This window comes from Hordeum vulgare, chromosome 3H, assembly GCF_904849725.1.
Source record: "Hordeum vulgare subsp. vulgare chromosome 3H, MorexV3_pseudomolecules_assembly, whole genome shotgun sequence".
NCBI classification, from domain to species: domain Eukaryota; kingdom Viridiplantae; phylum Streptophyta; class Magnoliopsida; order Poales; family Poaceae; genus Hordeum; species Hordeum vulgare.
In genome coordinates this window covers 25,184,614-25,208,631 of record NC_058520.1, presented here as the reverse complement: position 1 = coordinate 25,208,631, position 24,018 = coordinate 25,184,614, and the positions used below count along the sequence as shown (strand labels likewise).

Genomic DNA, 24,018 nt, shown 5'->3' with positions numbered 1-24,018 from the left:
ACGAGCTTCTCGTTTTCCTCCGGGCTCCTCTCGTATGGTAACTTCTCTAGAGGCTTCAGAGAAGGACCGTATTTGTATTGCCTGCCTCTGGCTGTACTGCTACACGTCGGAGCAGACGGAGCGGCTGCGACTGTCTTTCCTTTCTTATGAGGCGGAGGAGAAGGACTACGCGCCGGAGGAGCCGGAGCGGCGGCGGGTCTCTTCAGCTCTTGTTGACGAGGCGGAGAAGGAGGAGGCAGCTGGCTGCTCGGGCGCGCGGGCGCAGGCAGAGAAGGAGGCGGAGTGCCGTCACGTGCTGGAGAAGGAGGCTGAGTGCCCTGATCACTCGCCGGAGGAGGCGAAGGAGGAGGCGGGCCCTGACTCGCCGGAGGAGGAGGAGGAGGCGGAGGCGTCCAGTTCGGAAGGTGGATGAGCTCCTTCCGCCATAGGCATGGAGTCTTCAGAGAAGAACCCAGCCGAATCTCCCCTTCACCCGTAGGGTGGTCAAGCTCAAGGTCCTCAAATCCTTCCGTTATTTGATCCACCATCACCCTAGCATATCCTTCTGGAATCGGCTGGCCGTGGTAGGTTGAGCCAGGTTCATTAGGTATAACAGAGCCAACAGTCGCCTTGACTTTGAATGTCATCCATTGCGTCATAAGGTAGCAATGTTGAGACTCTGTGATAGCATCCACGGGGTAGCACGTGAAGACAGGCTCCAGCTGCTGAGTCTGCTCGGTGGAAGCCATGGTGCTTCTCCGCTGAGATGGTGGGGTAGCTTCAGGGGAAGCTTCGGCAGGTCGTTTGCTACGATCTGCTTCTCGTTCCTCTAGCCCTTGTACCCTTTCGTGCAGCGCCTGCAGTTGGCTATGCTCCGCTTTCTTCCTCCTGACCTGGGTTTTGTAACCCCTGCGTCCGAAAACCCTGCCTTCCACGGAAGGGAATCTAGCGTGCCTCATGTCCGTCCAGGGTGCTCAGGATTCCCGAGGGCCATTGTGAGCTCATCATTCTCTCTGTCTGGAATGAACGCCCCTTCCTGTGCTGCGGCGATATAGTGTTGAAGCTTCCTAACGGGTATTCGCAGTTGCTCTTCCGTCCAAAGGCACTCCCCTGATACAGGGTCCAAGGTTCCGCCAACCCCTAAGAACCAAGTCCGGCAACGGTCTGGCCGTCTCAATGTCTCTGGTTCGACCCCTTTAGCAATCAGGTCATTCTCAGCCTTGTCCCACAAAGGTCGGGCTTTGAGGTAACCACCTGACCCCGTGCGATGGTGATGCTTCTTCTTCGCAGCATTTTTCTTGTTTGTCGCTGACATCTTCTTACTCTTTTCCGATGTCTTGTGGGCCACAAATGCGGGCCATTGATCTTTGATCTTCTCAAACCGGCCGGTGAATTCTGGTGTCTCTTCTTTGTCGACAAACGTTTTCAGCTCATTCTTCCACCTCCTGAATAGTTCTGCCATCTTCTTAAGAGCATGAGACTTGATCAATTCCTCTTTAACTGGCTTCTCTGGATCCTTCTCTGGCGGTAGGGTGAAATTTTCCTTAAGCGTTGTCCAAAGATCTTCTTTCTTTTTATCGGAGACATAAGACGTCGGCACCTCAGGGTCTTCCTTCTTTGGCTTTAACCATTGTTGGATACTGATCGGGATCTTGTCCCTAACAAGAACCCCGCACTGAGCACGAAATGCATCCCTTGTCCGAATGGGTTCAATCGGCTTGCCATCGCGCGTGATTGCTGTGATCTCAAACCTTTCATCCGAGCGCAACTTTTTCTTCGGGCCTCGTTTCTTTACCGAAGTTGAGGTCGATCCGGAGGTCTAGAGAAAAAACAAGAAAGACGAGAGTTAATTAATATGTGTACATATGAAAACAATGAATGCATCAATTAACTAGTCAGCACGGGCTTAACTAATATATATATATATACTTGGTCGGACTCGGTTCGGTCAACGGAGCCGTCATGAACGCCCTCTTCTTCACCCGGTCCTTCCAGATCATCATGAATGCCCTCTTCTTCACCCGGTCCTTCCAGATCATCATGAACATAGCCCTCTTCTTCACCCGGTCTTTCCAGACCATCGGTGTCTCTGAGAAACGACGCAATGACATCACTTCCTTGTGCGATTATCTCCCCCAACATCGCTTCTTCCTCTTCGTCTTTGGAGTGATCCATAGTTTCTGCAAATATTTACAACATGTCAATTATTATTCAAACATGGTACAGATGGATATATATTAGTGGCAAACGTAGAACTAGCTAGCTAATCACAATAAGGAATCATGTTAGTGGCCTCGACGCTGCTTCTCTAGGGTTTGGGGTGGCCTAGACAACGCTTCAAGGGTTTGGTGTGGCCTCGACACAACGCTTCAAGGGTTTGGGGTGGCCTGGACACAACGCTTCAAGGGTTTGGGGTGGCCTCGGCGACAACGCTCTTTTAACTTGGTAAATTTGGGAGGGGGTATATATCGACAACGACATACCCGATAAAAAATAAGAAGACAAAACAAGAAATAAAAAGAGGAGAAGAAGAAAGGAATAGAAGAGAAGCAATCGAAGAAAAAAAAGAAAAAAAAGGAGAATAAGAAAGGAATAGAGGAGAAAGAAGAAAAAAATAGAAAATTTCTATTTTTTTCTTTTTTTCTCCTCTATTCTTTTCTTCTTCTCCTCTTCTTTTTCTTCTTTTTTCCTCTTCTTATTTATTTCTCCTCTTCTTTCTCTCCTCTTCTTCTCCTTTCTTCCTCTTCTTATTTTCCTTTTTCCTCTCATTCATTTTCTTCTTCTTCCTTATCTTCCTAGCTAGATATATAATACTTTTCTAAAAATGTAACTTTTGCATATATAAAACTTTTTCTTCTTCTTCCTTCTTCCTTCTTCCTAAATATATATAGATAAAACCAACCTAAAATGTACTAAATCAGAGAACATATATAGATAAAACTAACATAAAATGTACCCAAATATACTAAAAATCTAACTTTTATATGCACACAGAACATATACATATATCAATTTTTATAAAAATGCAAAAAACAAATCATCATATATATGAACAAAAAATCTAATAATGAAAAGAACATATACATACATATACTCACACATATACACATAATATGAAAAAAAAACATCATATAATGAAAAAAACAGAGGAGAGGACAAGGGGGCGGCGCCACCGGCCTAACCAAGGAGGGAGAGGTTGGTCGGGGCAGGGGCAGAGGCACGGCGTCGGCATCGGTGTAGAGGCCGGCGACGACGGCGTGGTCGGGGCAGGGCGACGACGGCGTGGTCGGGGCAGGGCGACGACGGCGTGGTCGGGGCAGAGGACGGTAACGGTGTCGACGGGGCAGAGGGCGTCGACGGGGCGGGTCGGGGGCGCGGCAGAAGCACGGCGACGGCGGCAACGGCGACGTGGTCGGGGGGCAGAGGCACAGCGACGGCGGCGACGGTGGCGTGGTCGGGGGGCAGAGGCACGGCGACGACGGCGTGGTCGGGAAGGGGGCAACGGTGCGTGGTCGGGGGGCAGAGGCATGGTCGGGATCTCGGGCAGCCTGCCGGTGTCGTCGGAGGGATCGAATAAACTGACGAAAATTTCAGAAGCACGGGCTTATATATCAAAGCCATTGGTACCGATTCGTGGCACCAACCGGTACCAATGCCCTCCTTTAGTCCCGGTTGGTTCCACCAACCGGTACCAAAGGTCACTTTTCAGCAGCCCAAAGGGCGGGAAGCGGCGGCCTTTGGTCCCGGTTGGTGGCACCAACCGGGACTAAAGGGTGGGCATTGGTACCGGTTGGTGCCACGAACCGGTACCAAAGGCCCCTGTGCTGCCCGCGTCGTGGCCAAAGTTTAGTCCCACCTCGCTAGTTGAGAGGGGCGCGCAGTGGTTTATAAGCCCCACTGCCGCACCCCTCTCGAGCTCCTCTCCACTGCAGGGTTCGGGCCTACTTGCTAATGCTTTGCCTGATGGGCCTTCTGGGCCTATGGCGGACCTGAATCCTCGCCCTTGGATGGGTTTCTAGTCGTATTCAGGCCGTGGTGGCCTAGTTGGTGGCAATTTTTTATTTTTTCGCAGTTTTTTTGTTTTCTTTTTTGCTTTATTTATTTTATTTCTTTTTTGCATTGGTACCGGTTGCGTGCCATAGCCGTGGTGCGGTTGAATGTTTAGTCCCACCTCGCCAAGCGATGGGCTTCCGAACCTGTTTATAAGCTCCGCCGCGGGTGCAACGTGGAGAGGAACGACTTTATAAAGAAACTTCAACCTAAATTCAAAGTATTAGTTAGCGCTAACTAATACTTTGAATTTAGGTTGAATTTTCTCTATAAATTCGCATCTATTTTTTATTTTTTTGCTTTATTTTTGTTTTTTATTTTTTTAGTTAGCTTATTTTGTTTTGTTTCTCCTTACAACAAAATACTTATTTTTTATTTCTAATTACTTATTTATTTTATTTTATGATAATTCTTTTTGCCATTAAAGTTTCTAACAAAAAAGTTCTTTATGAAAATTCTTTTTGCTTTTAATGATTTTTAACAGAAAATACTTTGATAATTTTAGTTGCATTTACTGATTATTTTTTCTTTTATTTTTTGTTTTGTTTCTACTTAAATTCAAAGTGCTAGTTAGCTTATTTTGTTTTGTTTCTACTTACAACAAAATACTTATTTATTTTATTTTATTTTGTTTATAATTACTTATTAATTTTATTTTATGATAATTCTTTTTGCTATTAAAGTTTCTCTCATATATGGTGGACACTCCCTCACGTGATTTTTCGACCGTCGATGATGGCCGCTATTCCTTCTTCCCCTAATGCATAACAAATATCTAGCACAAGGAGAAAAAGGAAGAGGGACCCCCATAACAACAGCCGGCATTCTTCTTCTCTCATATGCATGAGCTAGAGTGGCAAGAGCATGGCATGCATGCTCACACCTCAACTCCCAAAAACACAGGAGAGGGGTGGGAGGGGGGAGGGTTTATATAGACAATCCTTTAGTCCCGGTTCGTATCTAAAACCGGGACTAATAACATATGCGGCATGCCACATGTTTGCGCGGCACGCCACATGGTTTCGCTGGAGCTTTAGTCCCAGTTTTTGTCCTGAACCGGGACTAATAACATATGTGGCACGCCACGTGTTTGCGCGTCACGCCACGTGGTTTCGCTCGATCTTTAGTCCCGAAAACTCGTCTGTTACAAAGGGATTTCAATTTTTTTGAACTTATTTGAACTCCATAGTTTTTCTATGTTCAAAATGCACCATTCAAAGCCACATCATCAATTTACAACCCTTTCTGACTACATTTGTTATTTTTCATGCATTTAATGATTATTTTGAGCTATAAGACCATGAAATTGAAAAGCATTTGAAATGAACTCTGAAAAGGTTCCAAGTTGGCATGGTATCATCATTTCACGCACATAGCATGTGTGAGAAAGTTGAGAGGGTTACGGCAAAAACTGGATGCACTTCGTGTACAAAACGGACAATCTCTTTTGAAGTATCAGGGTTTCATACGGAAACTCGTATGTTACAAAGGGATTTCATTTTTTTGAACTTATTTGAACTCCATAGTTTTTTGTGTTCAAAATGCACCATTCAAAGCCACATCATCAATTTACAACCCTTTCTAACTTTATTTGTTATTTTTCATGCATTTACTGATTATTTTGAGCTATAAGACCATGAAATTGAAAAGCATTTGAAATGAACTCTCAAAAGGTTCCAGGTTGGCATGGTATCATCATTTCACCCACATAGCATGTGCGAGAAAGTTAAGAGGGTTACGGCAAAAACTGGATGCACTTCGTGTACAAAACGGACAATCTCTTTCGAAGTATCAGGGTTTCATACGGAAACTCGTCTGTTACAAAGGGATTTCATTTTTTTGAACTTATTTGAACTCCATAGTTTTTCTGTGTTCAAAATGCACCATTCAAAGCCACATCATCAATTTACAACCCTTTCTGACTTCATTTGTTATTTTTCATGCATTTACTGATTATTATGAGCTATAAGACCATGAAATTGAAAAGCATTTGAAATGAACTCTGAAAAGGTTCCAAGTTGGCATGGTATCATCATTTCACCCACATACCATGTGCGAGAAAGTTGAGAGGGTTACGGCAAAAACTGGATGCACTTCGTGTACAAAACGGACAATCTCTTTCGAAGTATCAGGGTTTCATACGGAAACTCGTTTGTTACAAAGGTACTTCATTTTTTTGAACTTATTTGAACTCCATAGTTTTTCTGTGTTCAAAATGCACCATTCAAAGCCACGTCATCAATTTACAACCCTTTTCGATTCGGGCATTAGTCTCGGTTCGTAATGTACTCCAAAGTGCGTCGGTCACCGTACATCCATTGGCGGTTCATCTCTATTATAAAATTAAGTATATATCAAAAAACCATTGTAGAACAAAATGAATAAAGAAATGATCAAATTAATACAAGGTCATCATCACATTAAAACCAAAGCACAATAGTGATCAAATGTTATTATTGAAAAATAAATACATAAAGTTCTCTAATAAAACAACATACAACTATGTAAAACATTTAAATGCAACAACAAACGCGATCAAAATCGCAAGTAAGGTAACAATTGACCCAACAGCATAATGATACCAAGCCTCTTTATCAATGGCATATTTTCTAATATTCCTAATCTTCAAGCGCATTTCATCCATCTTCAAGCGCATTGCATCCATCTTCAACCGCATCGCATCGATCTTCATCTTGCGATCGTCAATGACCTAGGCAACATGCAACTCCATTTCCATATTCTTATCCTCAATTATTTTCAATTTTTCCTTCAAGTATTTGTTTTCTTTTTCAACCAAAGTTAACTTCTCAAGAAGCATTTCTAGGTGGGTTGGAATTTCCGGTTCACATACCTCCTAGATTAAAAATATATGTCACGTTGGTCATCATAATTGTCATAAACAATAAATGAACCAAATAGTTATGAAAAGATAATATTTACCACATCTGAATCATAGACAGGACGAGGGCCGACGGGGGTGGATGCCAAAACCATGGCACTATATAATAACAAGGAATAATAAAAGTAAGAAAATTAGACAAGTATCTATCTGAAGTCAGAATTTTTTTTCTTTCAGAAAGAAGATAAGAACAAGAGGCTCACCACGGTGGCGCCGGCGACGAGATCGGCGCCGGCGATCGACGGCGGTGAAGACGGGGCGTGACGGACCGCTAAATCTAGACAAGTCTCGTTGAAAATGGAGCTCGGAGGTCGTGTTTCGAGAGGAGAAAGCTTAACTAGTGTGGCTCGGGCATTTCATCGAACACCTCATGTGCATAGGAGGTGAACTAGAGCACCCAAATGCCCTCTCCTCACCGGCTCGACAAAAACAGAGCATTGTGGAGTGCTCTACCACGGCGGTGGGTATATATGTAGGCAAGTTATTTGTCCCGGTTCGTGGCATGAACCGGGACTAAAGGTTGTGGACCAGCAGCGAGGACCATTGGTCCCGGTTCGTGGCTCGAACCGGGACAAATGGTTCCACACGAACCAGGACCAATGCCCACGAGGCCCCGGCCGGCCCCCTGGGCTCACGAACCGGGTCTAATACCCCCCCCCCCCATTGGTCCCGGTTCTTGAAGAACCGGGACTAATGGGCTAGCCAGGGCCGAACGGTAGCCCTGTTTTCTACTAGTGATATAACTTGGCTTGTATATTCCAATGATAGGCTTCCTCAAAATTGTGTTAGGTCTTCGTGAGCAAGCAAGTTGGATGCACACCCACTAGTTTCCTTTAAGAGCTTTCACATACTCTTAGCTCTAGTGCATCATTTGTATGGCAATCCCTACTCATTCACGTTGATATCTATTGATGAGCATCTCCATAGCTCGTTGATATGCCTAGTCAATGTGACCATCTTCTCCTTGTTTACCTTGCAACCTCCACCACAGTCCATTCCACTTATAGTGCTAAAACCATGGCTCACGCTCATGTATTGCGTGAGAGTTGAAAAAGTTTGAGAAAGTAAAGGTGTGAAAACAATTACTTGGCCAATACCGAGGTTGTGCATGATTTAAATTCGTTGTGCAAGGATGATAGAGCATAGCCAAACTATATGATTTTGTAGGCATAACTTTCTTTTGGCCTTGTTATTTTGGAAGTTCATGATTACCTTGCTAGTTTGCTTGAAGTATTATTGTCTCCACGTCAATAGAAAACTATTATTTTGAATCTAATGGATATGAACATTCACGTCAGATAAGAGGAGTTACAAAGGACATCTATGCTAGGTAGCATGAGAGCATCAAAAATTCATTATTTATCACTTCCCTACTCGAGGACGAGCAGGAGTTAAGCTTGGGGATGCTTGATACGTATCTATAATTTTTGATAGTTTCATGTTGTTATCTTGTCAACTTTAGATGTTTTATATACCTTTTACATCTTTTTTTGGGACTAACTTATTAATTCAGTGACAAGTGCTAGTTCCTGTTTTTTCTGTGTTTTTGACTCTTTTCAGATCTGATTTTGGAACGGAGTCCAAACGGAATAAAATCCCCGAAATAAATTTTTCCAGAACAGAAGAAGATCGGGGGACTTGAGGGCCAAGGTAAGAGGCCCACAGGGAGCCCACAAGCCCTGTTGCCACGGCCAGGGGGCCCGCGGCAACCAGGCTTGTGGCCTCCCTAGCGCTCCCCTGCCCTAGCTCTTTGGCCTATAAATTCCCTAAAATCCCAGAAAAAATCAGGGCGTCCACGAAACCACTTTTCCGCCGCCGCAAGCTTCCGTTTCCGCAAGATCTCATCTGGAGACCCTTCCCGGTGCCGTGCCGGAGGGGACTTTGGAGCTGGAGGGCTTCTACATCAACATCATCGCCCCTCCAATGACTCGTGAGTAGTCCACTTCAGACCTACGGGCCCGTAGTTAGTAGCTAGATGGCTTCTTCTCTCTCTTGGATCTTCAATACAAAGTTCTCCATGATCTTCATGGAGATCTATCCGATGTAATCCTCTTTGGCGGTGTGTTTGTCGAGATCCGATGAATTGTCGATTTGTGATCAGATTATCTATGAATTATATTGGAGTCTTTGTTAATTTCTTATATGCATGATTTGATATCCTCGTAAGTCTCTCCGAGTCTTGGGTTTTGTTTGGTCAACTAGATCTATGATTCTTGCAATGGGAGAAGTGCTTGGTTTTGGGTTCATACCGTGCGGTGACCTTTCCCAGTAACAGAAGGGGCAGCAAGACACGCATCGTGTTGTTGCCATCAAGGATAATAAGATGGGCTTTCATCATAGATTTGATATTGTCCATCTACATCATGTCATCTTTCTTAAGGCGTTACTCTGTTCTTATGAACTCAATACACTAGATGCATGTTGGATAGCGGTCGACGTGTGGAGTAATAATAGTAGATGCAAAAAGTATCGGTCTACTTGTTTTGGACATGATGCCTATAGATATGATCATTGCCATATATAACATCTTGACTTTGCGCGGTTCTATCAATTGCTCGACAGAAATTCGTTCACCCACCGTCTACTTGCTTTAATGAGCGAAGCCACTAGTGAACACTACGGCCCCCGGGTCTATTCACAGCTATCGTCTCCACTTTTACTTTTACTTTGCTTTGTTTCCTTTTTGCTTTCAGTTCTCACTTTGCAAACAATCTATAAGGGATTGACAACCCCTTCATAGCGTTGGGTGCCAGCTCTTTGTGTTTGTGCAGGTACTTGTGACGTGAACGCTCCTCCTACTGGATTGATATATTGGTTCTCAAACTTAGGGAAATACTTACTGCTTCTGTGCTACATCACCCTTTCCTCTTCAAGGGAACACCAACACAAGGCTCCAAGGCCACGGGGGAATCCTTTGCATATTTGCCAAGGAAGTCCCTGTAGGCGTAGCCAGCAGCAGAAGGACCTCTGACGCCGTTGCTGGGGAATGTCTTTTCTTGTCGTAGCAGCGGTGGCGGTGGCGGTAGCGGTAGCGGTGGCGGTGGTGGTAGCGTTACCGGTGACGACCTTGACTTTGGCGGTGGAAGTGATGACGCTTAATCTTTTATGCCTGTTTTGAACTATGCTAGTGGTGGTGCTCGCCTTTATGTTCCGTTGAAATTGTCATTATGTTGTTGGCTCTGTCGGACTTGTCATTATGTTGAACTATAGTTGATGACATATATGTGTATATCCTGTGTTGAACTATATGATGTATATCCTGTGTATATATGATGTATATAGTGTGTATTTAAATGGAAATACAAAAACAAAATAAAAATAAAATGTGGTAACTACGTCGACGGTTATGTTGTCGGCATAGATGGCACGAGGCACCAGGTGGCGACGCGTGGCCGCACCTGGCAGCTCCTGGCGCACACTACGCCGACGGTTAGGACATCGGCATAGATGGAGATACGCCGACGGCCTAACTATCGGCGTAGTGTGCGGCAGGAACTGCCAGGCGCGGCCACGTGTCCCACTACGTCGACGGTTAGGCCGTCAGCATAGATGGAGTTACGCCATCAGCCTAACCGTCGGCATAGTGTGCGCCAGGAGCTGCCATGTGGCGGGGTCTGAGTGGATGCGTACGCCGATAATGGCCGTCAGTCCCGATTCGTTGCCGAGGGGTTATCTACGCCGACGGACGTGAGGGGGCCGTCGGCTTACATGCCTATGCCGACAGCCGCCTGGGGTTACGCCGATGGAGATACGCCAACGGCCCCATAGCCCTATGCCGACGGCCTTTGGCCCTATGCCGACGGAGGGTTCCGTCGGCATTGACCGTTATTCTCGTAGTGAATGGTGTACTTATATGAAGTGAATGGTGTACTTATATGAGTTGATTAACAGAATGGATCTGTATGTGCTATAGATAGTTAATCGTTTGCAACAATTTGATAAGATGCTGAAATCAAAAAGTGTGGCCTCTATTTGATGAGCAGGGCCTGCTAAAATACCGAGAAGACAAGGAGGAGTATATATAACATTTAAACATGTCAATAGATGCATGGAAGAAACTAGCTAGTTAAGAATTCTGGGGTGTACAACGTGGAATCTGCAAGCTTCAGTTCTACAACTTCAAATGACAAATATAATGACCCTTAATTTTCTGGAAATATTAAAGCTGTGTGGAATGTATATATAGATATGCTACTCATGATGAAACCTTTTCTATACAGTAAATGTTGAAAATTAAAATGTTTTCTCATCACTTCAGTACACGTGAGATGAACTCATTGCAGTAAATCTTTAGGTCCTTGCAGTGGTGTCGCAATGCCAGCTGCAGAGTGCTCAATGCGTTGTCTTTCAACAGGTGATGAGCGAGCAAATTCTCACACATGGCCTTCATCCTTTCTAGGTGGTACCGGCATGCAGCCGCCAACATTTCTCCGGCTACCACCATGTCATCAACAGGAAGGAGCTCGTCGGTATAGAGAAAGTGTAGTACGGCCCTCAGCACAACGGTTTTCATATCGTCGATCCGCACGACACTGTTGGTTGTTGACGACACTAAAGATTCATAGAAAAGCGGCGAACGCACAGCGATAATGAGCCAATGGGCGCGAATCTCGCTGTCCTCGACAAGGAGTGTCACGTCTGACCATTGCTTGCTCAGCATCAGCTGCTCGAGATGCCTGACAATGTTGGACGGCGGCACGACAATCATAGGTTTGGCGATGGTGGTGCTAGCACTAGTAGTGCACGCATTGGTGTGGACTTGAAGGTCGCAATGTATTGTAAGGGAGCCATTGTGCCCTATGTATCCCGACTTTGCAGAATTCACCGGGATGAACTTTTGAAATCCCCAGGTTTCACGTACCTTGGTAAAAATGTCTTCTGAACCAAGCACAATTGATGGTGATTTGTCACTAGGGTCATCGATCCGGAATGTTTTGGACAACTTGACACTAGCAGTTTGAGGATCAGTCCATAAACGGAGGTAGAGAGATATGTGACCCTCGGCCACCGCGGAGTACCCGGACGGGTACACATTGATGGTCCAGTGATAACCGCCTACCTTGAATATGTCTGAAGTGATTACTTGACCAACACCATGGCTCCTTTGAATAGATGTAAAGTTGGGGATCTTAAACTCGTGCGTGCCGCGGACCACCTACGGCTTGTACACGGACGTGCTCTTCTCTGGTGTTGGCCAACGGATATTGGAGGAGGAAGAAGGAGAGCTAGTTTGGCATGCCATGCTGTGTGTGGCTACTCTCTCGTTGACCTCAATTATAAAAGAGCTGCATGCTTCCTTGAGCTCCTCATACTCCTTGGTGGCCCTCACGGCGTCGTACACATGAGGACCAGACGATATGAACCTGATGCAGGAATCCTCGAGCAGACAGCACCTTTGGCGGCCCCGCACCAGCAGCAAAGTAGTCAAGACAGTTGCCACACCGATGCTTTCACATAGTATGTTCTCGCACATGAGCCTTAGCCTCTTGAGATCATACCTATCCGCCGCCACAAGGAGTTTGCGAGCCATGGATTCGCATCCCCTCGTCATGAATTCCTTTTTGAAATTATGATGACTGCTTCCTGCAGATTCCACGACATAGTTATTTGGCTGGATGGGAAGCTCGTCGGTATAGATGAAGTGGAGCATGTTCCTGAATGTGGAGGCACGCATGTCCTCGATCCTGACACGTTGCATGGTGCTCTCGCTCATGTGACCAAAGAGCTCGGCGGCAAAGACCGGCGACCGCATAGCAAGCACAAGCCTGTGCGCGCGGAACTCGGTATCCTCGACGACGAAGGTCATCACTTGTGATTCTGACGACGACAGGGGGACGACCTGCTTTGTGGAACGTAGTAGAAGCTGCTGGAAATCCCGGGGGATGGTGGGCTCCGGCACCACGGTGACCAAGCGCTTGCTTATCTCGGCGACGGTCTCTCGGTGAATGTCGAGGGTGCAGAGGATGGCGAGGCAGTCGTCGTCGCTGACGTAGCGCTCCTCGTGCCCACGGAAAGCACTTGGGATCGACAGCTCCCAGATCACATCATCGTAGTCGTAGGAGAATGTATTGGCGGCGTCGCTTCGCCACACGGCAGGCGGCCACTGCCCTCGCGGGTCGTCGATCTGAAGGCTGGTCGTGACTATCGCGTCCTCCTCCGTTGTGGTTGTGCTTGTTATGTCGTCGGTGGTGAGCAGCTCGAGGGTGATGGATGTGAGGTGGCCTTGCCCTTGATCACCGGCGAAGGTGCAGACGAGGTCCCAGGTGTAGTTGCCGACCTGGAAGGCGGCGGACTTGATGACGAAGCCGTCGCTGGCGTTGATTATGTCGTAGAGGGGGTTGGTCGTGTCGTCGTTGGTCAGGTGCACCAACTTAGGCTTAGGCTCGCTGTAGCCTACAATATAAAACTCGTGCGAGCCGCGGATGACCGCCGACCCGTGTGTCGACGCTGTGTTTTGCGGCGGCGGCGGCGGCGGCGCGGACGCCATGGCTATGGCTAGAGATCGATCGATGAGGATGAAACCGCTCCACCACAGGATACGTACTGTTTTGATCGATGGCGCGGCGCTCCGTCTTGCCATCCTCCTCTTCGCCCTTAGGCCCTTCCTTTCCTATCAGCGTACAATCCCTTCCTTCTTTTCCTTTTTCTTTTTCTTATTAGGATGCACCTTAAACTCATCTAGCTAAGATTTATCTATGATCTCGTTCATATGACATCAGCACATATATTTGTTCTTTTTGGGATTTTTGTGTATGTCCTATTTCTTGTAGCTTGTCTTTTGTTTCTCTCTTGTTGCAGGTACGTCTTAGTGGCTGGTTTGTACAATATTTTTTTATTTGCTGTAGCCCAGTTTTCAAGTGTTTTCTTTTTTGCTTTGCCAGTTTTTTACTCTGTTCGGTAGTAATCGGCCGCATGGTGCCTCTAGCGCAGGGTCAATCCCAGTTTTGTTCCACACATTTTTTAAATCCATCAAAATATTTTAAAATGATAAACAGCAAAATGGAACATTTATAATGCATAAGACGAAAATTTTACATCTTCTAAAAAACTGCTTACTGCATAGATGATTTTTTTTTCACTTATTCGAAACGGTTTTGTTCAAACTCAGCTAGGTACCTACCTTTGAAAAATTGCGGTTGCGGTTCCCCTTGAGAACATGTAGTGGGACCCTCGAGCTTGCCTATTTTTATGTCATTTAAATTTAAAAGGGAAAAGAACAGAAAAACATAATTAGAACGAAAAACACGGGAAATCTCTTTTTTTACTCAAAAAACATATGGGGAAACCAACAGAAAATTCGTTGAAAATTACGGGGAATGTTTTTAAAAATAAAAAATAAAAAACTTCGTAAATTGTGACTTAGTTAGAGAACATGGAGTTGCGACATGTCTTGGAAAACATGCAATTGCGACTCCCCTGTGAAACATGCAATTCACATTCCACCCTTGGGAACTTGTAGTTGCGAAAAATCTAGAAAACATGCAATTGTGACCTGCCATGGAGAACATGTTGTTGCGATTCCCCTTGGGAGTATGGAGTTGAGACAAACCATAGAAAACTTGCAATTACGACATGCCTTAAAAATTTGCAATTCCGTTCCCGCCCTTAGGAACTTGGGGTTGCGATAAACCTAGAAAACTTGGAGTTGCAACCTACTTTGGCACGTGCAATTGCAATTCCACCTTTGGGGTGTGCAATTAATTCCTTCTTTTCCATTTTTCTTCTTGGCACCTACGGACGGCAGGTCCTTCCTTTCCTTTCAGCGTACAATTAATTCCTTCTTTTTCTATTTCCTTTTTAAATTAAATTAAACTCCCTTCCTTCTTTCCTTGCGCGTGATGGAGTCAGCAGTTCCAGCGCTCGTAGTAGAATATGCTGTTTTGATTTTCCATTATTTAGCACGTACGCATGCATATCTTTTTTTTTTCTTTTCTCTTCAACAAAAATAAAAAAACACATGCGCGCGCGATATATCATTTATACAATAGGTAGATAGAAAGATGATCTGCATATTTATTAAATTCTTGCAAACTGAACTGGATATTTGTTATGTCCTCTCTATATCATTGTAGAGAAGCACCACCGCTCGAGCTATTTTTTTAATATTGTTTTTATAAAATTTGAAAAATATTGCGTCGTTTTAAAAACTTCCAAAAATATAACGGCCTCGGCCTGACCGAAGCCGATTGGCTTCAGTCGGCCTTGTCGGAGCCGAGTAGCTCCTGTCCGACGTTGGTGCGACCGATAAGTGACCAGTCGTCGGCCACGTGGTAGCCGACGATTGGCTGGGCCACGTCGCTCGCACCCACTCGGCTTGGAGGGGAGTCAGTCGGCTTCGGCGCAGCCGACAGGCCTTTCGGTCCTGGCGCAGCCTATACGAGGCTGGTCTGCCTCAGTCAGCCCGCTCCTTTCGGCCCTTCTTCTCCTCCTTATCTCTTTCTTTCTCTCCTTCTCCTCTTTCCTTCTTTCCCCGCCCGAAAATTCTCTCATCTCTACACTAAATCTGACCCATCCCTCCCCCATTTTTCTACCGTAGTTGTATTATAGAGGGTTAGGGCAGCCAAGCCATTCATCTCACTCGCGATGGGGTAGTTCGTGGTGGTGGTGTTGAACATTTTTTTGGTGGTGGTGGTGGAGGTTGAGGTGGAGGTGGTGGTGGAGTTGTGGATGGAGGTGGAGGTGGTGGTGGTGGTTGTTGTGTTCGTCGTTTTTTTCGGTGTTCGTCGTTCGTCGTTCGTCATTTCTTCGCACGCTTGAAGGGTAAAATTCAATATTCGTTCTCGTAGCGTTGTGTAATAAATTTAGGTGTGCGAAATATTGTGTTTATTTATTTCTTGCTGCTCACATAGATTTGGATATATTTAGGTCTGTGAATTAAGTTGTTTAAATATTTTTAGGTGCTCCGGTAGCTTTGGGAAATATATTTAGGTCTTTGAATTTTCAGTTGATTCGGAAATAATTTAGCTTTGTCCTTTTTCTAAAATTTGTCCTTGTTGAATAATTTTTTAGGTCAGCAGATATGTCTGATAAGGAAGTTAGGTTTTCACTATGGTCCTGGTACTGTCCAAACAAATGAGATGGGAGTTGATCTAAGTGAATTTCAGTACATTAAGGTGATAGTGACCTCCTCTTAAACATGGTCTATTAGTCAGTTGACATAATGGTTGGCCGTATGTTTAGGTTTTAATATTAAAACGCACACCGACGGTGTTCATACATTATGGATCCGGTCAAGTTCAAATATTTACTTTTATTTGAAGCATATAGAGCAGAACCTTTCTTCTTTCATCTTTCATTCAACCTGATAAGTTCTTTCCGTATCTCCTCAAATATCCTTGGAGGAGGACGTGGGCATAGCCCAGTGGTTGGGGGCGCATGATTGTAAACCTAACGACCAGAGTTCGATTCTCTGTCAGAGACGAATTTCTGGAATTCTCATGAGGGATGCTTCTTCTATATCAATAAACCGTGGGTGCTAGTGCCCATGGAGTTTCATTTTTTTAAATATCCTTGGAGGCCACCCCTTTCTAGCTAATGCATGGGCAACCTCATTAAGTAGCGTGTCACTACTGATGAGTTCGTCCCGTAAAACTATTATATTGTCTATCTTGAAATTGCTAGCTAAGCACAAAAGACATTCGGACATACCAGAGTGAAAACTACGATCAAAAAGATAATGGGACATCTTGACAAAAGTTAGCTACTGGACTACACTGATATCTCACCTTAGTGTGGAGGGTGGTTTTATAGGTGCCTGGGAGCGATGCGGGAAAGATATGACAGGAAAGATATGGCGCGAAAGAAATGACGAGGAAGATATGGCTGGAAAACTTAACATGTTCAAACTAAGATACACCTTGCTGAAATTAAGATACAACTTGTTGAAATTAAGATACAATTTTCCGAAAGTATTTAACAATTTTAGGATAGCACCTTCTGCTTCCCTTTCTAGCTTCTTCTGCTGCCTTGGCCGCACGAACCCTTTCTTTCTTTCTCTGCCTCTCAACATCATGGGCCTCCTGTCGCTCTCTATAAACCTCCGCCAGCCGAAGTTCCTTTTCTTGGTTTTTCTTCTTCTTCTTCATAACATTTTCAAATTCAATAAAAAAGCAATATTTAAAAAAAAATAGCACCGCTCGACGCGTCCTGTCGATTCCTTTGTGGCTACATCAGTACATTACTGCACATACGGTAGCATCCAAATGCTGATATGGAGAAGGGGAAGACGGTGGTCTCCTATGTTGGAGAGGACAGAAAGCAAAATCACATGAAATGTTGTTACGACACAAACCCCCTGAGCGATGGACATCACCTCCACTGGGACCAGTGAAACTTAACACTAATGGGTCATGATTTGAAGAGGAGAGTACATGTGGACATTGCATGATTCTTTGAGATAGTACAGGGGCCATCGTCCTTGCGTCATGCCGTTTCATCCCTCGCTGTGGAAGTGGGCTTGAAGCTGAAATTGCAGCCATCATGGAAGGGGTTTCTCTCGCGGATAGGAGCACTGACCAGTTGTTGATCGAGACAGACTGCATGGCGGTAACACTCATGATTACTTTCCAAGTTCCCAATAGATCCCCGGCTGCTGCTATGGTGATTGGTGAATGACATAAAGCAGTTACTAAATTCTAGAACACATGAAATAAAGCTCGTACGACGTGCCCAGAACAAAACTAGTCATGTCCTAGCTCGCATGGGCAGAACTCTCCCCAAAAAAACAGTCTGGTTGCGTTGTGTGCCTGAGGAAGTTGAGACTCTATGTCAACTTGAGTGTAATAGCTCTGTTTAAGCAATGATATTGTTCCTTTCACAATAATAATAATAATAATCAGAATCTGCTTTCTTTACGAGTAAGATCAGTATTTCTTTTGTGCTCTCTATTGCAAAATTGCTCAATATATAAAAAGTGTTCAATAAATATCATGGGACCCTCCAACGCCTTATTGATTCAATAGTCCCTTTGCCTTACAATTTTTAGACTTATATTTGTATCTTTCAATTGCATAGAAGATATTATTGTTGGTGCAGCCCTAGGCTGCACCCTCTGTCTCTTCGACCTCTGCTCTCGCACGAACATGGACATGAGGTGGGAGACGACGACTGGAGTAGAGACACGGGAAGTTTTTTTACCGACCGGCGCACGGAGCGCCGCCTGCGGGCGCTCGAACACACGAATCCTTTTCTTAACTCACTCATATACAAGCAGTACACGGGTGGTTGTATAGGCGGAGCACGCACGCCACGATCTACTCCTGCCCACGCACGCCCACCATGTGCTCCACTGTGCATGCATGATCTGCTCTCCCGGCCGTGCGCATGGCGCGCCACTACGCGCACTACAAAGCCAGTTCCAACAGATTGCCTGGCTCTCCGCTACTCTCGCCAACGGCCACACACCAGCTCCGACCTCAGCCAGAACAGACACAAGTGCAGACTCACACACACACACGCGCGATCATGGTTTAGTGGCTAACAATCTCCCCCTAAACCATGACACCGTTGCCCATCCTGACTTACAAGACACTGGCTCCTCGTCGACTGTCGCAGGGAACTCCATCTTCTTCGTCTCCGGCGACACACGCCACTGAGCGCATCACGCCGAGCAAGACCGACACACGATCCACTGCCGAGCACCTCCATTGACTGACACACGGCCCGAGCTTGATGCAGCCTCCATCTTCTTCCTTGGCGACACAGGTCGAGCTCCTTCTCCGCCGGTGACACACGTCGAGCTCCTCGGCGACGCACGCCAAGCTCCTTGATGACGCCACGCCCTGCACGCCTCGGCTCGCGCACACGATCACGCACTGACATGATCAACGCGGCCGGCCTGCGCTCCGCTGGACGTGTTCTCCTCCGGTGATCCGCACGCCCTCGGCTCACGCACATGCCGCGCCCTCACGCAAGCAACATGGCCGCTCGAGCTGCCTCACCCGCCGCACGAACGGCTTCTTCTCCACGCCACCGAGCCACGCCATGCCACCACAGCCTCTGCGCCACCACGCAGGTCCGTCGCGGCCGCCACGCTCCCCGCACGCACGGCATGGCCATGCTCCACGGCCTCACTGTGCGAGGACTTCGCGTCCGCCATGACAGCCGCCACGCCGCGCACCTCAACAGGCCGACATACAGCCCGGAGCTCCGCGCAGCCACCGGCGACCACCGCCATCGCCGGCACACCTCCGGTACGGCGAACATGCCCAAGACCATCAAGCTCATGATACCAAATGTTGGTGCAGCCCTAGGCTGCACCCTCTGTCTCTTCGACCTCTGCTCTCGCACGAACAAGGACATGAGGTGGGAGACGACGACTCGAGTAGAGACACGGGAAGTTTTTTTGCCGACCGGCGCACGGAGCGCCGCCTGCGGGCGCTCGAACACACGAATCATTTTCTTAACTCACTCATATACAAGCAGTACACGGGGTGGTTGTATAGGCGGAGCACGCACGCCACGATCCACTCCTGCCCACGCACGCCCACCATGTGCTCCACTGCGCATGCATGATCTGCTCGCTCGGCTGCGCGCATGGCGCGCCACTACGTGCACTACAAGGCTAGTTCTAACAGATTGCCTGGCTCTCCGCTACTCTCGCCAACGGCCACACACCAGCTCCGACCTCAGCCAGAACAAACACAAGTGCAGACTCACACACACGCGATCATGGTTTAGTGGCTAACAATTATTATTGTTTTTCAAAAAAGTTAAAGTAGGATTTCAGTACCTGTAATTGTATGCCGTCGTACAACATGAGTGCTAAATTCTTCATGATCATATCAGGAATATATAGCCTTGAATTAACACATCCCTTGTTGTTGTAATTCTCAACATGGAATTTTGCTATTGTACTATTGCTTGACAATCTGGTTTAGATTCTTGTGCTAGTAACTATATGATTTGTATTTCCGTCTTGTTACTTTTTTTTTACAAAAACGCGGGACCGTATCATCCCATTGATAGAGAGATTGTCAAATTAAACCTGGTCTATATGATTTGTTACTTTGATCCATTCATGCTTTTGCTCGATAATAACTAACCTTTTTAGGGGTAACTAACTGTTATTGAAATACAAATTAAATCACAGTCTATCAATTTATTTTGTTTGTGGAAAAATCAATATTATTTTCTATTTTTGAAGGTATGTATATTGAATCAAAGATAATTTGTTATTTTTTACTTGCATACGATGTCGAATTATAGCTTTACTTTAACCACATTTAAGTCAAAGTGGAATCCATATAGAAGTTATTTTGTGACAATGCACGTCCATACATCTTCTTAGACGCTAAATTATTCGTGAGCCATTACGCTTTGTCCATACAATTTATTGTTAAAATTTAATACACACAAATTTTGTCTTACGTTGCAACGCACGGACATATGTGTTGATGCAAACAAAACAGGTCAAAAAAATAAAAAAATGACTGACACCAATTTGCTAAAAGTAAATCCAATTTACTAGGCAACTAACATTTTGCCCACGTGATGTGAAATCTGCTGCGTTCAGGTCTATATAGACCCAAAGGAAACACCAACGAGCGTAATTTCTCAGCTTTCCTCATCTACTAATTAATCAATCACGTCCTAGACAATGCAAGGAACAAATAGACGAGAGAAGGACTTGAAAAAAGACGCGCAAAAATCTGAAGGAAAAAAAGTACATCTATGGTGGTGCAGCGATTCGATGACGAAACATTTTCTAAACATGAAACGCCAAAGAATAGGGGAGTGTTTCCATGCATCATCACTTCATTGCAAGCGAGGTGAAGTCGAGGCAGTAAAGCTTGAGGTCCTCGCATTGGTGACGCCACGCCAGCTCCAGCACCATCAACACGTTGTCTTTGGAAATGAGATGGGCGAGCAGGTTCTCGCACATGGCTCTCATCCTCTCTAGGCGGAACCGGCATGCCGCCGCGAGCATTTCTCCGGCTGCCACTGCATCATCCACAGGAAGCAGCTCATCGGTATAGACAAAGTGGAGCACTGCCCTCAAGACATCGGCCTTCATGCCATTGATCCGTACAACCCACTTGCACGTCTCCACCGCTACCGTTTCGAACAGAACCGGTGACCGGACGGCAATGATGAGCCAGTGTGCGTGAATCTCGTTCTCCTCAACCAGGAACGTCATGTTCGACCATAGCCCACTCATCATCAGTTGCTCCAGGTGCCATGCAATGTTGGACGGCGGCACAACGATCATGGGTTTAGGGATAGTGGTGCAGGCCTCTTTGTGGACGTCAATGTCACAATGTATGGTAAGGGAGCCATCGTATCCTATGTATCGTGACTTTGCAGAATCCACGGTGATGAACTTCTGAAACCCCCAGCTTTCATGCAACTTGGTAAAAGTGTCTTGTGAACCAAGCACCATCGACGGTGACTTGCCATTAGGGTCATCGACCCGGAATCTCTTAGACGTTTTGACTCTAGCAGTTCCAGGATCAGTGCATAGACAGAGGTAGACGGATATGTGCTCATCCACGTCATTCCCAGACGGGTACACATTTATCTTCCACTCGTAACCACCTACCTTGAATATGTCGGAAGTGATTATTTGACCAGCACGATAGCTACTTTGCAAAGAGCTAAAGATGGGGATTCTGAACTCATGCGTGCCACGGACTACATCCAACAAATTATAGCTGGATGTGCTCTTCTCTGGTGCCGGTGGTCGAGTGCTACTCAATGAAGAAGGGTGGCTAGTATGGCGAGCCATGTTGTGTGTGGCTACTCTTTCGTTGACCTCAATTATAATAGAGCTGCATGTTTCCTTGAGCTCCTCATAGTCCTTTGTCGCCGTCACCGCGTTGTACACATCAGGATGAGACGATATATACTTGATGCAGGAATCCTCGAGCTGAGAGCACCTTTGGCGGCCTTGCACTAGGAGTAACGTCTTCATGACAGTCGTCACATCAATGCACTCTGACAGTATGTTCTCGCACATGAGCCTCAGCCTCTCGAGATGATACCGATCCGCCGCCACAAGGAGTTTGCGAGCCATGGATTCGCGTCCCCTCGCCATGTGTTCCCCTTTGAAATTATCAAGGGCAACGTCGATGGGAATCTCGTCGGTGTAGATGAACCAAAGCATGGCCCTAAATGTGGAGGCATCCATGTCTTGGATCCTTATGGGGTGCGTGGTGCTTCCCGTCACATCACCAGTAGTGACAGTGAGTTCCGTGGCAAAGACCGGCGACCGCATAGCAAGCACAAGCCTGTGTGCATGAAACTCGGTATCGCCGACGAGGAAGGTGGCGTCCGATGACTTGGGGTACTTGTCGAGAAGTAGTAGAAGCCGCTGAAGATCCCGAGGGATGGTCGGCTTGGGCACCACGGAGACCAAACACTCCCTGGTCTCCGCGGTGGTCTGGGCATCCTCTTGGAGAATGTCGATGGTGCAGAGGATGGTGAGGGAGTCGTCATCGCCGCTCACGTAGCGCTCCTCGTGCCCAGAGAAGACATCTGGTAGCGACATCGTCCAGCTCATACCGGCCATTTTCTTGCAGAATCTGTTGGCGGCGGCGCTTCGCCACACGGCGGGCGGCAACTGGCCAAGCGGGTCGTCGATCTGGAGGCTGGCCGTGGCGACGACGTCCTTGGCTATGTCTTTGGTGAGCAGCTCGAGGGTGATAGATGCGAGGTGACCCTGTCCCCGATCACCGAAGCTGCAGACGAGGTGCCAGGTGTAGTTGCCGACCTGAAAGGCGGCCGACTTGATGAAGGGGTCCCTGAAGCGGGCGCTGGCGTAGAGGTAGCTTGATGAAGGGGCGTCGTCGGAAAGCTTACGCTCGCTGTAGCCGACGATGTGAAACTGGTGCGTGCCACGGACGACCACCGACCTGTGCGTCGACGCCGTGCGTTGCGGCGCGGACGCCATGGCCGGCTAGAGATCGATGCAGCCGCTCGGGAGTCGGGAGACGCCCAGCAGAAACAAACCCGTATATATAGATGCTGATTTGATTTAGCATGATTGCAAAACTTGCCAAAAAAAATGCATGCAGGACACGTCATTTACAGGAGGCGGAAACTTCGGAAGCAAATTAACAACCACGCTGGTTCTAAGAAAAATAGACCAAATTCAACAACGATGCCTACATATAAGTATTGGACCGTACAAGATAACACCACCTGGTGCCTACGCACCCTCTATAAACAGTAAAATAAAAAAAAGTTTAAAAAAATCTGAAACTTTACAACATATTGTTAGGTTGATCTCTTTACTCAATGGGCCCAACGGCCCATTGGACCTTGACTCACGCCCTGATCGGGGGCGTCCAGCCCAAGTAAGGCTGATGGACCCCTGTCGCGCAATGCTATATGTAGTGGAGGTGGGGACCATGGCACGGGTTACGAGGTTCGCCGCCGCCACTGGTTCCCCACTCCTAACCCTAATCCGATCCAGAGGGCAGCACTGAAGCGATGGGAAGTCCATCACCTCCGCCACTGGATCTCTCTCTCCTTCCCCACCGTCGTCACCACCTCACGATGGACGACCGGAGGGAGCTCATCGAGTTCATCACAAGGTAACATCTCCACATCACACCGAACACATCTAGCCTTGTCGATCCACGGGATCTATCATTGGTATCAGAGCCACGAGGCTTTAGATGAGTTTCGGTAAAAACATGTACAAGAAAAGTTTTCCCTCCCCGATATGATCCCTAGAAGAGGGCAAAGATCGAGCTGAAAAGCAAAAGAAAAAGAAAGTCACCGGATTTCCATCCGGCAAAGAAGCGCCGCCGCAAGGCCGCGCCAACCCTGTCGTTCTCGACGCGCATCGGCAAGCCGAGGCGTCGGACGAAGGTACCACCTCTTCAGAGGCAAAGAAAAGGTCGGATTGAATCCGAAAAAGAAAACAAAAAAAAGGGGAGTAGGGGAACACGCAAAGACAAAGCAAAGGAAAAGCCAACACCCCAACCGGGGCCAAGGGCACCACCACCGCACCCTTGACGGTGGCGTGTTCACCTTGAAGGTGCTCGCGCACGCCGGCAAAGGAACGGAGATGGAGCCACCGTATCATGTCACTGCAGGACACCCCTGCACGAAAAGGAAAAGGAAAAGTGGCACCATGGCCAACC

General features: G+C 46.7%; 2 pseudogenes; both read right to left on the bottom strand.

The window, feature by feature from the left end:
- Positions 1-11,177: 11,177 nt before the first annotated feature.
- LOC123441411 lies at positions 11,178-13,415 on the bottom strand (annotated as a pseudogene).
- A 7,263-nt stretch (positions 13,416-20,678) lies between these two features.
- Positions 20,679-22,817, bottom strand: LOC123439370 (annotated as a pseudogene).
- Positions 22,818-24,018: the final 1,201 nt, after the last annotated feature.